This window comes from Pelmatolapia mariae, linkage group LG6, assembly GCF_036321145.2.
Source record: "Pelmatolapia mariae isolate MD_Pm_ZW linkage group LG6, Pm_UMD_F_2, whole genome shotgun sequence".
In the NCBI taxonomy this organism is placed as follows: Eukaryota; Metazoa; Chordata; class Actinopteri; order Cichliformes; family Cichlidae; genus Pelmatolapia; species Pelmatolapia mariae.
In genome coordinates, this window is record NC_086232.1 from 6,901,281 (window position 1) to 6,916,525 (window position 15,245).

Below are 15,245 nucleotides of genomic sequence, written 5' to 3' on the forward strand. Positions count from 1 at the left end.
GAGGCTTGTGTTCATAACTTTGAGTACTGGGCACCTCACTACTTGATACCATAAATTGACGCTTTGTGCTGGAGCCAGCAACTTACGGCCATACCGCCTTGGCAACGCCCGATCTCGTCTGATCTCGGAAGCTAAGCACGGTTGGGCTTGGTTAGTACTTGAATGGGAGACTGCATGGGAATACCAGGTGCTGTAATCATTTACTTTTCATGTCACTGAGCTGGTTTTGATCCAGAGAAGGAGGGTGTTGAAAGACCCAAAGCAGCGGTCCATTAATAATGCCACATTAACGACATACCTTTTGGCTGTTTTCAGCAATGTCTTGTGCTGCTGTGTGAGTCCATCCGCACCACACCGAGGCCTATTCTGCTAACATAGGTCATTTACATTACACCAGGGCCTGTGCTTCTGGCTGTGGACCTGTGCAGCCAGCTTAGGCCACCTACACCACACCAGGGCCTGTGGCTCTGGCTGAGGCCGTCTACATCACACCAGGGCCTGTGCTACTGGCTGAGGCCATGGACACCACACCAAGACCTGTGCTGCTGGCTGTGGACACCACACCAGGGCATTTGGCTCTGGCTGAGGCCATGAACACCACACCAGGGCCTGTGGCTCTGGCTGAGGCCAGCTACACCACACCACAGCCAGTGCTTCTGGCTGAGGCCATGGACACCACACCAGGCACTGTACTGCTGGCTGTGGACCTGTGAAGCCAGCTTAGGCCACCTACACCACACCATGGCCTGTGGCCCTGGCTGAAGCAGTTTACATCACACCAGGGCCTGTGCTACTGGCTGAGGCCATGTACACCACACAGGGCCAGTGCTGCTGGCTGAGGCAACCTACACCACAACAGGGCCTGTGGCTCCTGATGAGGCCGTCTACAACACACCGAGGGCCTGAGTCTCTGGATGAGACCATCTACACCACAACAGGGCTTGTGCCTCTAGCTGAGGCCATGTACACCACACCAGGGCCTGTGCTGCTGGCGGTGGACCTGTGCAGCCAGCTTAGGCCACCTACACCACACCAGGGTCTGTGCTGCTGGCTGAGGCCAAGGACACCACACCAAGGCCTGTGCTGCTGGCTGAGGCTACGGAGACCACCCCAGAGCCTTTGGCTCTGGCTGAGGCCATGTACACCACACAGGGCCTGTGGCTCTGGATGAGGCCGTCTACAACACACCAGGGCCTGTGGCTCTGTCTGAGGCCATCTACACCACACAGGACCTGTGCTGCTGGCTGAGGCTATGGACACCACACCAGGGCCTGTGCTGCTGGCTAAGGCTATGGACACCACCCCAGGGCCTTTGGCTCTGGATGAGGCCATGTTCATCACCCCAGGGCCTGTGCTGCTGTCTGAGGCAACCTACACCACACCATGGTCCTGTGGCTCTGGAAGAGGCCGTCTACAACACACCAAGGGCTGTGCTGCTGGATGAGGCCATATTCATCACCCCCGGGCCTCTGCTGCTGGCTGAGGCCACCTACACCACACTAGGACCTGTGCTGCTGGATGAGGCTATGGACACCACACCACGGCCTGTTTCTGTGGCTGACGTCAGCTACACCACACCAGGGCCTGTGCTTCTGGCTGACGCCAACTACACCAAACCAGGGCCTGTGCTTTTGGCTGTGGACCTGTGCAGCCGGTTTAGGCCACCTAAACCGAACCAGGGCTTGAGGCTCTGGCTGAGGCCGTCTACATCACACCAGGACCTGTGCTACTGGCTGAGGCCATGGACACCTCACCAGGGCCTGTGGCTTTATCTGAGGCCATGTACACCACACCAGGGCCTGTGGCTGTGGCTGAGGCCGTCTACAACACACCAAGGACTGTGCTGCTGGATGAGGCAATGTTCATCACACCAGGTCCTGTGCTTCTGGCTGAGGCCACCTACACCACACAGGACCTGTGCTGCTGGCTGAGGCTAACTACACCACACCAGGGCCTGTGCTTCTGGCTGAGGCCAACTACACCACACCAGGGCCTGTGCTTCTGGCTGAGGCCAATTAAACCATACCAGGGCCTGTGCTTCTGGCTGTGGAACTGTGCAGCCAGCATAGGCCACCTACACCAAACCAGGGCCTGAGGCTCTGGCTGAGGCCGTCTACATCACACCAGGGCCAGTGCTTCTTGCTGAGGCCATGGACACCACACCAGGGCCTTTGCTACTGGCTGAGGCAAACTACACCACACAGGACCAGTGCAGCCGGCTTAGGCCACCTACACCACACCAGGGCCTGTGCTGCTGGTTGAGGCCAACTACACCACACCAGGGCCTGTGGATCTGTCTGAGGCCATCTACTTCCAACCAGGGCTAGTGCTTCTGGCTGAGGCCATGGACACCACACCAGGGCCTGTGGCTCTGGCTGAGGCCATCTACACCACACAGGACCTGTGCTGCTGGCTGAGTATATGGACACCACACCAGGGCCTGTGCTGCTGGATGAGGCCAACTACACCACACATGGGCCTGTGTCTCTGGCTGAGACAAATCTACACCACACCAGGGCCTGTGCCTCTAGCTGAGGCCATGTACACCACACCAGGGCTTGTGCTGCTGGCTGTGGACCTGTGCAGCCAGCTTAGGCTACCTACACCACACCAGGGCCTGTGCTACTGGCTGAGGCCATGGACACCACACCAAGGCCTGTGCTGCTGGCTGAGGCTATGGACACCACACCAGTGCCTGTGGCTCTGGCTGAGGCCAACTACACCACACCAGGACCTGTGCTGATGGCTGAGGCCAACTACACCACAACAGGAGCTGTGCTGCTGGCTGAGCTATGGACACCACACCAGAGCCTGTGCTGCTTGCTGTGGGCCTGTCGCTCTGGCGTAGGCCATGAACACCAGACCAGGGTCTGTGGCTCTGGCTGAGGCAATCTACAACACAGCAGGGCCTGTGCTTCCGGATGTGGACCTGTGCAGCCAGCTTAGGCCACCTACACAACACCAAGGCCTGTGGCTCTGGCTGAGGCCATGGACAGCTCACCAGGGCCTGTGGCTTTGTCTGAGGCCATGTACACCACACCAGGGCCTGTGGCTCTGGATGAGGTCGTCTACAACACACCAAGGACTGTGCTGCTGGATGAGGCAATGTTCATCACACCAGGTCCTGTGCTGCTGGCTGAGGCTATGGACACCACACCAGGGCCTGTGGTGCTGGCTGAGGCCAACTACACCAAACAAGGGCCTGTGCTTCTGTCTGAGGCCATCAACACCACACCAGGGCCAGTGCTTCTGGCTGAGGCCATGTACACCACACCAGGGCCTGTGCTGCTGGCTGTGGACCTGTGCAGCCAGCTTAGGCCACCTACACCACACCTTCGCCTGTGGCTCTGGCTGAGCCCGTCTACATCACACCAGGGTCTGTGCTACTGGCTGAGGCCATGGACACCACACCAAGGCCTGTGCTGCTGGCTGAGGCCATGTACACCACACAGAGCCTGTGGCTCTGGATGAGGCCGTCTACAACACACCAAGGGCTGTGCTGCTGGATGAGGCCATGTTCATCACCCCTGGGCCTGTGCTACTGGCTGAGGCAAACTACATCACACAGGACCTGTGCAGCCGGCTTAGGCCACCTACACCACACCAGGGCCTGTGCTGCTGGTTGAGGCCAACTACACCACACCAGGGCCTTTGGCTCTGGCTGAGGCCATGTACACCACACAGGGCCTGTTGCTCTGGTTGAGGCCATGTACACCACACAAGTACTGCGCTGCTGGCTGAGGCAACTACACCACAACTGGGCCTGTGGCGCTGGAAGCGGCCATCTACAACACACCAAGGGCTGTGCTTCTTGCTGAGGCCATGGACACCTCACCAGGGCCTGTGGCTTTGTCTGAGGCCATGTACACCACACCAGGGTCTGTGGCTCTGGCTGAGGCCGTCTACAACACACCAAGGACTGTGCTGCTGGATGAGGCAATGTTCATCACACCAGGTACTGTGCTTCTGGCTGAGGCCACCTACACCACACAGGACCTGTGCTGCTGGCTGAGGCTATAGACACCACACCAGGGCCTTTGCTGCTGGCTGAGGCCAACTACACCACACAAGGGCCTGAGGCTCTGGCTGAGACCATCTACACCACACCATGGCCTGTGACTCTAGATGAGGCCATGTACACCACACCAGGGCCTGTGCTGCTGGCTGTGGACCTGTGCAGCCAGTTTAGGCCACCTACACCATACCAGGGCCTGAGGCTCTGGCTGAGGCCGTCTACATCACACCAGGGCCTGTGCTTCTTGCTGAGGCCATGGACACCACATCAGGGGCTGTGCTACTGGCTGAGGCACACTACACCACACAGGACCTGTGCAGCCGGCTTAGGCCACCTACACCACACTAGGGCCTGTGCAGCAGCACACACCAGGGCCTGTGCTTCTGGCTGAGGCCAACTACACCACACCAGGGCCTGTGCTGCTGGTTGAGGCCAAGTACACCACACAAGGGCCTGTGTCTCTGGCTGAAACCATCTACACCACACCAGGGCCTGTGCCTCTAGCTGAGGCAATGTACACCACACCAGGCTTGTGCTGCTGGCTGTGGACCTGTGCAGCCAGCTTCGGCAACCTACACCACACAAGGGCCTGTGCTACTGGATGAGGCCATGGACACCACACCAAGGCCTGTGCTGCTGGCTGAGGCTATGGACACCACACCAGTGCCTGTGGCTACTGGCTGAGGCCATGTACACCACCGCCGGGCCTTTGATGCTGGCTGAGGCCAACTACACCACAGCAGGACCTGTGGCTCTGGCTGAGGCCATCTACATCACACCAGGGCCAGTGCTTCTGGCTGAGGCCATGGACACCACACCAGGACCTGTGCTGCTGGCTGAGGCCAACTACACCACAACAGGAGCTGTGCTGCTGGCTGAGCTATGGACACCACACCAGGGCCTGTGCTGCTTGCTGTGGGCCTGTAGCTCTGGCGTAGGCCATGAACACCACACCAGGGTCTGTGGCTCTGGCTGAGGCAATCTACAACACACCAGGGCCTGTGCTTCCGGATGTGGACCTGTGCAGCCAGCTTAGGCCACCTACACAACACCAAGGCCTGTGGCTCTGGCTGAGGCCATGGACAGCTCACCAGGGCCTGTGGCTTTGTCTGAGGCCATGTACACCACACCAGGGCCTGTGGCTCTGGATGAGGCCATCTACAACACACCAAGGACTGTGCTGCTGGATGAGGCAATGTTCATCACACCAGGTCCTGTGCTGCTGGCTGAGGCTATGGACACCACACCAGGGCCTGTGGTGCTGGCTGAGGCCATCTACACCACACCAGGGCCTGTGCTTCTGGCTGAGGCCGTGGACACCACACCAGGGCCTGTGCTGCTGGCTGAGGCCATGGACACCACACCAGGACCTGTGCTGCTGGCTGAGGCCAACTACACCCCACCAGGGCATGTGGCTCTGTCTGAGGCCATCTACACCACACCAGGGCCAGTGCTTCTGGCTGAGGCCATGGACACCACAACAGGACCTGTGCTGTTGGCTGAGGCTATGGACACCACACCAGTGCCTGTGGCTCTGGCTGAGGCCATGTACACCACCCCCGGGCCTTTGATGCTGGCTGAGGCCAACTACACCACACCAGGTCCTGTGGATCTGGCTGAGGCCGTCTACAACACACCAAGGGTTGTGGGGCTGGTCAAACGCTAAAATGAGTCCTTTGGTTAGGGTATTAGGCAAGCATGCAGTTACCGTTAACGGTGTAGTTAAATTGGAGGCTTGTGTTCATAACTTTGAGTACTGGGCACCTCACTACTTGATACCATAAATTGACGCTTTGTGCTGGAGCCAGCAACTTACGGCCATACCGCCTTGGCAATGCCCGATCTCGTCTGATCTCGGAAGCTAAGCACGGTTGGGCTTGGTTAGTACTTGAATGGGAGACTGCATGGGAATACCAGGTGCTGTAAGCATTTACTATTCATGTCACTGAGCTGGTTTTGATCCAGAGAAGGAGGGTGTTGAAAGACCCAAAGCAGCGGTCCATTAATAATGCCACATTAACGACATACCTTTTGGCTGTTTTCAGCAATGTCTTGTGCTGCTGTGTGAGTCCATCCGCACCACACCGAGGCCTATTCTGCTAACATAGGTCATCTACATTACACCAGGGCCTGTGCTTCTGGCTGTGGACCTGTGCAGCCAGCTTAGGCCACCTACACCACACCAGGGCCTGTGGTTCTGGCTGAGGCAGTCTACATCACACCAGGGCCTGTGCTACTGGCTGAGGCCATGGACACCACACCAAGACCTGTGCTGCTGGCTGAAGCTATGGACACCACACCAGGGCATTTCGCTCTGGCTGAGACCATGAACACCACACCAGGGCCTGTGGCTCTGGGTGAGACCAGCTACACCACACCACAGCCAGTGCTTCTGGCTGAGGCCATGGACACCACACCAGGCACTGTACTGCTGGCTGTGGACCTGTGCAGCCAGCTTAGGCCACCTACAACACACCATGGCCTGTGGCTCTGGCTGAAGCAGTTTACATCACACCAGGGCCTGTGCTACTGGCTGAGGCCATGTACACCACACAGGGCCTGTGCTGCTGGCTGAGGCAACCTACACCACAACAGGGCCTGTGGCTCCTGATGAGGCCGTCTACAACACAACGAGGGCCTGTGTCTCTGGATGAGACCATCTACACCACAACAGGGCCTGTGCCTCTAGCTGAGGCCATGTACACCACACCAGGGCTTGTGCTGCTGGCGGTGGACCTGTGCAGCCAGCTTAGGCCACCTACACCACAGCAGGGCCTGTGCTGCTGGCTGAGGCCAAGGACACCACACCAAGGCCTGTGCTTCTGGCTGTGGACCTTTGCAGCTGGTTTAGGCTATCTACACCAAACCAGGGCCAGAGGCTCTGGCTGATGCCGTCTGCATCACACCAGGGCCTGTGGCTTTGTCTGAGGCCATGTACACCACACCAGGGCCTTTGGCTCTGGCTGAGGCCGTCTACAACACACCAAGGACTGTGCTGCTGGATGAGGCAATGTTCATCACACCAGGTCCTGTGCTTCTGGCTGAGGCCACCTACACCACACAGGACCTGTGCTGCTGGCTGAGGCTATAGACACCACACCAGGGCCTTTGCTGCTGGCTGAGGCCAACTATACCACACCAGGGCCTGTGGATCTGTCTGAGGCCATCTAAATCCAACAAGGGCAAGTGCTTCTGGCTGAGGCAATTGCCGCCACATCAGGACCTGTGCTGCTGGCTGAGGCTATGGACACCACACCAGGGCCTGTGATTCTGGCTGTGGACCTGTGCAGCCTGCTTAGGCCACCTACACCACACCAGGGCCTGTGGCTCTGGCTGAGGCTGTCTACATCACAATAGGGCCTGTGCTACTGGCTGAGGCCATGGACACCACACCAAGACCTGTGCTGCTGGCTGAAGCTATGGACACCACACCAGGGCATTTGGCTCTGGCTGAGGCCATGAACACCACACCAGGGCCTGTGGCTCTGGCTGAGGCCAGCTACACCACACCACGGACAGTGCTTCTGTCTGAGGCCATGGAAACCACACCAGGCCCTGTACTGCTGGCTGTGGACCTGTTCAGCCAGTTTATTCCACCTACACCATACCAGGGCCTGAGGCTCTTCCTGAGGCCGGCTACATCACACCAGGGCCTGTGTTTCTTGCTGAGGCCATGGACATCACATCAGGGCCTGGGCTACTGGCTGAGGCCACCTACACCACACAGGACCTGTGGTGCTGGCTGAGGCTATAGACACCACACCAGGGCCTTTGCTGCTGGCTGAGGCCAACTACACCACACCAGGGCCTGTGCTGCTGGTTGAGGCCAACTACACCACACCAGGGCCTGTGGATCTGTCTGAGGCCATGGACACCCAACCAGGGCCAGTGCTGCTGACTGAGGCTATGGACACCACACCAGGGCCTGTGCTGCTGGCTGAGGCCAACTACACCACACCAGGGCCTATCGCTCTGGCTGAGGCCATGTACACCACACAGGGCCTGTGGCTCTGGTTGAGGCCATGTACACCACACAGGTCTTGCGCTGCTGGCTGAGGCAACCTACACCACAACTGGGCCTGTGGAACTGGAAGAGGCCTTCCACAACACACCAAGGGCTGTGCTGCTGGATGAGGCTATGGACACCACCCCAGGGCCTGTGGCTCTGGCTGACGTCAGCTACACCAAACCAGGGCCTGCGCTTCTGGCTGAGGCCAACTACACCACACCAGGGCCACTGCTTCTGGCTGAGGCCATGGACACCACACCAGGGCCTGTGCTTCTTGCTGAGGCCATGGACACCTCACCAGGGCCTGTGGCTTTGTCTGAGGCCATGTACACCACACCAGGGCCTGGCTGTGGCTGAGGCCATCTACAACACACCAAGGACTGTGCTGCTGGATGAGGCAATGTTCATCACACCAGGTCCTGTGCTTCTGGCTGAGGCCACCTACACCACACAAGACCTGTGCTGCTGGCTGAGGCTATAGACACCACACCAGGGCCTTTGCTGCTGGCTGAGGCCAACTACACCACACAAGGGCCTGAGGCTCTGGCTGAGACCATCTACACCACACCATGGCCTGTGACTCTAGATGAGGCCATGTACACCACACCAGGGCCTGTGCTGCTGGCTGTGGACCTGTGCAGCCAGTTTAGGCCACCTACACCATACCAGGGCCTGACGCTCTGGCTGAGGCCATGTACACCACACCAGGGCCTGTGCTTCTTGCTGAGGCCATGGACACCACATCAGGGCCTGTGCTACTGGCTGAGGCAAACTACACCACACCAGGACCTGTGCAGCAGCACACACCAGGGCCTGTGCTTCTGGCTGAGGCCAACTACACCACACCAGGGCCTGTGCTGCTGGTTGAGGCCAAGTACACCACACAAGGGCTTGTGTCTCTGGCTGAGACCATCTACACCACACCAGGGACTGTGCCTCTAGCTGAGGCAATGTACACCACACCAGGGCTTGTGCTGCTCGCTGTGGACCTGTGCAGCCAGCTTAGGCAACCTACACCACACCAGGGCCTGTGCTACTGGCTGAGGCCATGGACACCACACCAAGGCCTGTGCTGCTGGCTGAGGCTATGGACACCACACCAGTGCCTGTGGCTACTGGCTGAGGCCATGTACACCACCGCCGAGCCTTTGATGCTGGCTGAGGCCAACTACACCACAGCAGGACCTGTGGCTCTGGCTGAGGCCATCTACATCACACCAGGGCCAGTGCTTCTGGCTGAGGCCATGGACACCACACCAGGGCCTGTGCTGCTGGCTGAGGCCATCTACACCACACCAGGACCTGTGCTGCTGGCTGAGGCCAACGACACCCCACCAGGGCATGTGGCTCTGTCTGAGGCCATCTACACCACACCAGGGCCAGTGCTTCTGGCTGAGGCCATGGACACCACAACAGGACCTGTGCTGCTGGCTGAGCTATGGACACCACACCAGGGCCTGTGCTGCTTGCTGTGGGCCTGTAGCTCTGGCGTAGGCCATGAACACCACACAGGGCCTGTGGCTCTGGATGAGGCCGTCTACAACACACCAGGGCCTGTGGCTCTGTCTGAGGCCATCTACACCACACAGGACCTGTGCTGCTGGCTGAGGCTATGGACACCACACCAAGGCCTGTGCTGCTGGCTAAGGCTATGGACACCAGCCCAGGGCCTTTGGCTCTGGATGAGGCCATGTTCATCACCCCAGGGCCTGTGCTGCTGTCTGAGGCAACCTACACCACACCATGGTCCTGTGGCTCTGGAAGAGGCCGTCTACAACACACCAAGGGCTGTGCTGCTGGATGAGGCCATGTTCATCACCCCCGGGCCTCTGCTGCTGGCTGAGGCCACCTACACCACAGTAGGACCTGTGCTGCTGGATGAGGCTATGGACACCACAGCAGGGCCTGTGTCTGTGGCTGACGTCAGCTACACCACACCAGGGCCTGTGCTTCTGGCTGACGCCAACTACACCAAACCAGGGCCTGTGCTTTTGGCTGTGGACCTGTGCAGCCGGTTTAGGCCACCTAAACCGAACCAGGGCTTGAGGCTCTGGCTGAGGCCGTCTACATCACACCAGGACCTGTGCTACTGGCTGAGGCCATGGACACCTCACCAGGGCCTGTGGCTTTGTCTGAGGCCATGTACACCACACCAGGGCCTGTGGCTCTGGCTGAGGCCGTCTACAACACACCAAGGACTGTGCTGCTGGATGAGGCAATGTTCATCACACCAGGTCCTGTGCTTCTGGCTGAGGCCACCTACACCACACAGGACCTGTGCTGCTGGCTTAGGCTATGTACACCACACCAGGGCCTGTGCTTCTGGCTGAGGCCAATTAAAAAACACCAGGGCCTGAGCTTCTGGATGTGGAACTGTGCAGCCAGCTTAGGCCACCTACACCAAACCAGGGCCTGAGGCTCTGGCTGAGGCCGTCTACATCACACCAGGGCCAGTGCATCTTGCTGAGGCCATGGACACCACACCAGGGCCTTTGCTACTGGCTGAGGCAAACTACACCACACAGGACCAGTGCAGCCGGCTTAGGCCACCAACACCACACCAGGGCCTGTGCTGCTGGTTGAAGCCAACTACACCACACCAGGGCCTGTGGATCGGTCTGAGGCCATCTACTTCCAACCAGGGCCTGTGCTGCTGGCTGAGGCCAACTACACCACACCAGGGCCTGTGGCTCTGGCTGAGGCCATCTACACCACACAGGACCTGTGCTGCTGGCTGAGTATATGGACACCACACCAGGGCCTGTGCTGCTGGCTGAGGCCAACTACATCACACAGGACCTGTGCAGCCGGCTTAGGCCACCTACACCACACCAGGGCCTTTGGCTCTGGCTGAGGCCATGTACACCACACAGGGCCTGTGGCTCTGGTTGAGGCCATGTACACCACACAAGTACTGCGCTGCTGGCTGAGGCAACTACACCACAACTGGGCCTGTGGTGCAGGAATCGGCCATCTACACCACACCAAGGGCTGTGCTGCTGGATGAGGCTATGGACACCACACCAGGGCCTGTGGCTCTGGCTGATGTCAGCTACACCACACCAGGGTCTGTGCTTCTGGCTGAGGCCAACTTCAACACACCAGGACCTGTGCTGCTGGCTGAGGCCAACTACACCCCACCAGGGCATGTGGCTCTGTCTGAGGCCATCTACACCACACCAGGGCCAGTGCTTCTGGCTGAGGCCATGGACACCACACCAGGCACTGTACTGCTGGCTTTGGACCTGTGCAGCCAGCTTAGGCCACCTACACCACACCATGGCCTGTGGTTCTGGCTGAAGCAGTTTACATCACACCAGGGCCTGTGCTACTGGCTGAGGCCATGTACACCACACAGGGCCTGTGCTGCTGGCTGAGGCAACCTACACCACAACAGGGCCTGTGGCTCCTGATGAGGCCGTCTACAACACACCGAGGGCCTGTGTCTCTGGATGAGACCATCTACACCACAACAGGGCCTGTGCCTCTAGCTAAGGCCATGTACACCACACCAGGGCCTGTGCTGCTGGCGGTGGACCTGTGCAGCCAGCTTAGGCCACCTACACCACACCAGGGACTGTGCTGCTGGCTGAGGCCAAGGACACCACACCAAGGCCTGTGCTGCTGGCTGAGGCTATGGAGACCACCCCAGAGCCTTTGGCTCTGGCTGAGGCCATGTACACCACACAGGGCCTGTGGCTCTGGATGAGGCCGTCTACAACACACCAGGGCCTGTGGCTCTGTCTGAGGCCATCTACACCACACAGGACCTGTGCTGCTGGCTGAGGCTATGGACACCACACCAGGGCCTGTGCTGCTGGCTAAGGCTATGGACACCAGCCCAGGGCCTTTGGCTCTGGATGAGGCCATGTTCATCACCCCAGGGCCTGTGCTGCTGTCTGAGGCAACCTACACCACACCATGGTCCTGTGGCTCTGGAAGAGGCCGTCTACAACACACCAAGGGCTGTGCTGCTGGATGAGGCCATGTTCATCACCCCCGGGCCTCTGCTGCTGGCTGAGGCCACCTACACCACAGTAGGACCTGTGCTGCTGGATGAGGCTATGGACACCACACCAGGGCCTGTGGCTGTGGCTGACGTCAGCTACACCACACAACAGGGCCTGTGCTGCTGGTCAAATGCTAAAATGAGTTCTTGGGTTAGGGTATTAGGCAAGCATGCAGTTACCATTAACACTGTAGTTAAATTGGAGGCTTGTGTTCGTAACTTTGAGTACTGGCCACCTCACCACTTGATACCATAATTTGACGCTTTGTGCTGGAGCCAGCAGCTTACGGCCATACCGCCTTGGGAACACCTGATCTCGTCTGATCTCGGAAGCTAAGCAAGGTTGGGCTTGGTTAGTACTTGGTTGGGAGACTTCCTGGGAATACCAGGTGCTGTAAGCGTTTGCTTTTCATGTCACTGAGCTGGTTTTTGATTCAGAGAAGGAGGGTGTTGAAAGAACAAAAGCAGCTGTCCATTAATGAGGCCACATTAACGACATTCCTTTTGGCTGTTTTCAGCAATGTCTTGTGCTGCCGGGTGAGGCCATCCGCACCACACCGAGGCCTATTCTGCTAACATAGGTCATCTAAATTACACCAGGGCCTGTGGCCTGTGCTGACGCCGTCTACATTACACCAGGGCCTGTGCTTCTGGCTGAGACCATGGACACCATACCAGGACCTGTGCTGCTGTCTGAGGCTTTGGACACCACACCAGGGCATATAGCTCTGGCTGACGCCGTCTTCATCACACCAAGGGCCTGTGCTACTGGCTGAGGCCATGGAGAACACACCAAGACCTGTGCTACTGGCTGAGGCTATGGACACCACACCAGGGCATTTGGCTCTGGCTGAGGCCACTTACACCACATCAGGGCCTGTGCTGCTGGCTGATGCAAACTACACCACACCAGGGCCTGTGCTGCTGGCTGATGCAAACTACACCACACCAGGGCCTGTGGCTCTGTCTGAGGCCGTCTACACCACACCAGGGCCTGTGCTGCTGGCTGAGGCCATGTTCATCACCCCCGGGCCTCTGCTGCTGGCTGATGCCACCTACACCACACTAGGACCTGTGCTGCTGGATGAGGCTATGGACACCACACCAGGGCCTGTGGCTCTGGTTGAGGCCATGGACATAATGATGTTTTGAGATGTGAGACATTTGAGACCTTTAGCGCAAATCTTGTGTAGTTAGTGTGTAGTGTAGTCAATAGTTTTGTTGTGTGTCAGAACAATGAGGCGACTGCTGAATGTTACAGGTGTTACAGGAGTGATACATCTCCTGCTGTCAGGCCTGCAGGTATCAGGCTGTTGTTCTCCTGTATCTCATAGTTGACAGAAATTATTTATTGGAGTGGCACAAATATTTTGTGTGGCATCAGATTTGATGCAGAACAGCTGATTGTTCTGTAAATAGTTTGAAATTTTTATTTAAAAAAACGCCTTGGCTGCATTTTTAGGTAAATAGCTGCAAAAAAACTTTGTTGTTTGCATAACTCGGTTACTTTTTTGAAGAAGTAACTATATAATGAAATTGCCCAACATTGGTCATTATATGCTGTATTTTGCAGACACAGAGTTACAGACTCTCTCCCAGACCACAGACTCATACTCATAATACAAGTCAGAGCTTTATATATTAAAAAAAAGAAGAAAGAAAGAAAGAAAGAAAGAAAGAAAGAAAGAAAGAAAGAAAGAAAGAAAGAAAGCTGTGTTTTCAAAATTGGAGTTCAAGTTATTTTTCACTTCCAATAGTGTTAACATACTACACAGGTCATGAACAAGATTTTTTTACATTTTCATTGTAAGTGGGCTAAAGAAGTTAATTAAAAGTAGCCTAACATAAATGCTGTAATTTGATTATTTTAATAAACCATGTAACTTGGATGGATATGATGCTGGTGTGACCACAGTGCACACGTCTGCTGTTGCTCACAGTGGTCCAAGGGACCGCTCAGTGAGTTTGTGTGTTCGCTCAGACACATGAAAAATTAGAGGGAACATTGCTTGTATGCAGCAAAAGTTTACTCTAAAACTACTGACACAAAAAGCAAGTGATCGCCTCCTTCAATTTCAAACTGACACGACGGGGAAGTGCATCCGCAGCCTGCTGAAGGCCACATTTGATGAATCTGTTTACCTAAATCACTATCATCACTGAGCAGCCATCATCATCATTTTCTCCTTGTACACTGGAGTGCTAATACAGCCTAATTGGAGGCTCTCTAAACAGAGCACCTTATGAATATTCACCAGCACAAAGGAGCTCATTGTCTTCGCAGGCGTGACAATTTTAGCCATGGGTCTCAACTGATAATTGGGCAAGGATATGGAGGTACATGCAGAGGGCAACCATGCACTGAATGCCCACATTAAGTCAATGCTCCCTGTGGGTATGAGTATCGTTTGCTTATAATTTGAGTCTCCTCACATGTGCATTAATTTGTCATGCTTTTCTGATCTTCATCTGCTGAACAGCTTTTATGACAACACAAAAGAGTCACACTGCTAGAAAATGAATGCAGCCATTAAGGCTTTTTTTTATAGCTCTGTGCGTATGCACACCTCGCTAATGTGATGAACCTCTATTCAAAAACAACTCCTAGAGCATGTGACTCATACACCATACCTAGTTCCTAAGGTTACTCATCAAATTAAAATGGAATTGACCAGCTGGTACGCTAAAGAAGATCAATGGAGGGAAAGGTCAGGGATGTGCCTGTCAACTGCCAAAGTTTCACTGAGTGTTTCATTATCAGCTGATAGGAACTACTGTTTCCCTCCCTAAGCAGCCATTACCGCTTACTTCTACATCCATAATTCACCTCCTACATTCTTCTCCCTGACTGGAGAGACTTGTCCGTACATCTGGTGTACCACGTCTACCTCCTGAATGTGTCCAGACTTCTGTTCGTTCTGTTTCTCTTTTTTTTTCCCCTTTCTTTGATTGCCTTCACATGAATGAGGCAATTACTCTGAAACCTGCGCATCTTATTCAGGGAAAAATACAATAATCTGGTAAATTGTTTCTGTCTAGCCTGCTTTTTGCAGAACAGTCCAATCAATATCCCGTTTACCAGTAGGGATGCTGTGATTCAAGTTTTTCTCCATTGATTTTGACTGTTGAAAGTTTGAAAGTGACATCAGTGTTTCCCACAGATTTATGGGCTATTTGTGGTATTAGTGGGGGGGGGGGGGGGGGGGGGTGCG

General features: G+C 56.3%; 3 non-coding genes across 3 annotated transcripts; all 3 read left to right on the top strand.

Moving 5' to 3' along the window:
- The first annotated feature begins 80 nt into the window (after nt 1-80).
- On the top strand, nt 81-199 carry LOC134629857 (5S ribosomal RNA). The gene has a single exon (XR_010094090.1). It is a non-coding gene; the product is annotated as a 5S ribosomal RNA (ribosomal RNA).
- A 5,626-nt stretch (nt 200-5,825) lies between these two features.
- On the top strand, nt 5,826-5,944 carry LOC134629856 (5S ribosomal RNA). The gene has a single exon (XR_010094089.1). It is a non-coding gene; the product is annotated as a 5S ribosomal RNA (ribosomal RNA).
- A 6,371-nt stretch (nt 5,945-12,315) lies between these two features.
- On the top strand, nt 12,316-12,434 carry LOC134629854 (5S ribosomal RNA). Its single transcript, XR_010094087.1, has one exon. It is a non-coding gene; the product is annotated as a 5S ribosomal RNA (ribosomal RNA).
- Nucleotides 12,435-15,245: the final 2,811 nt, after the last annotated feature.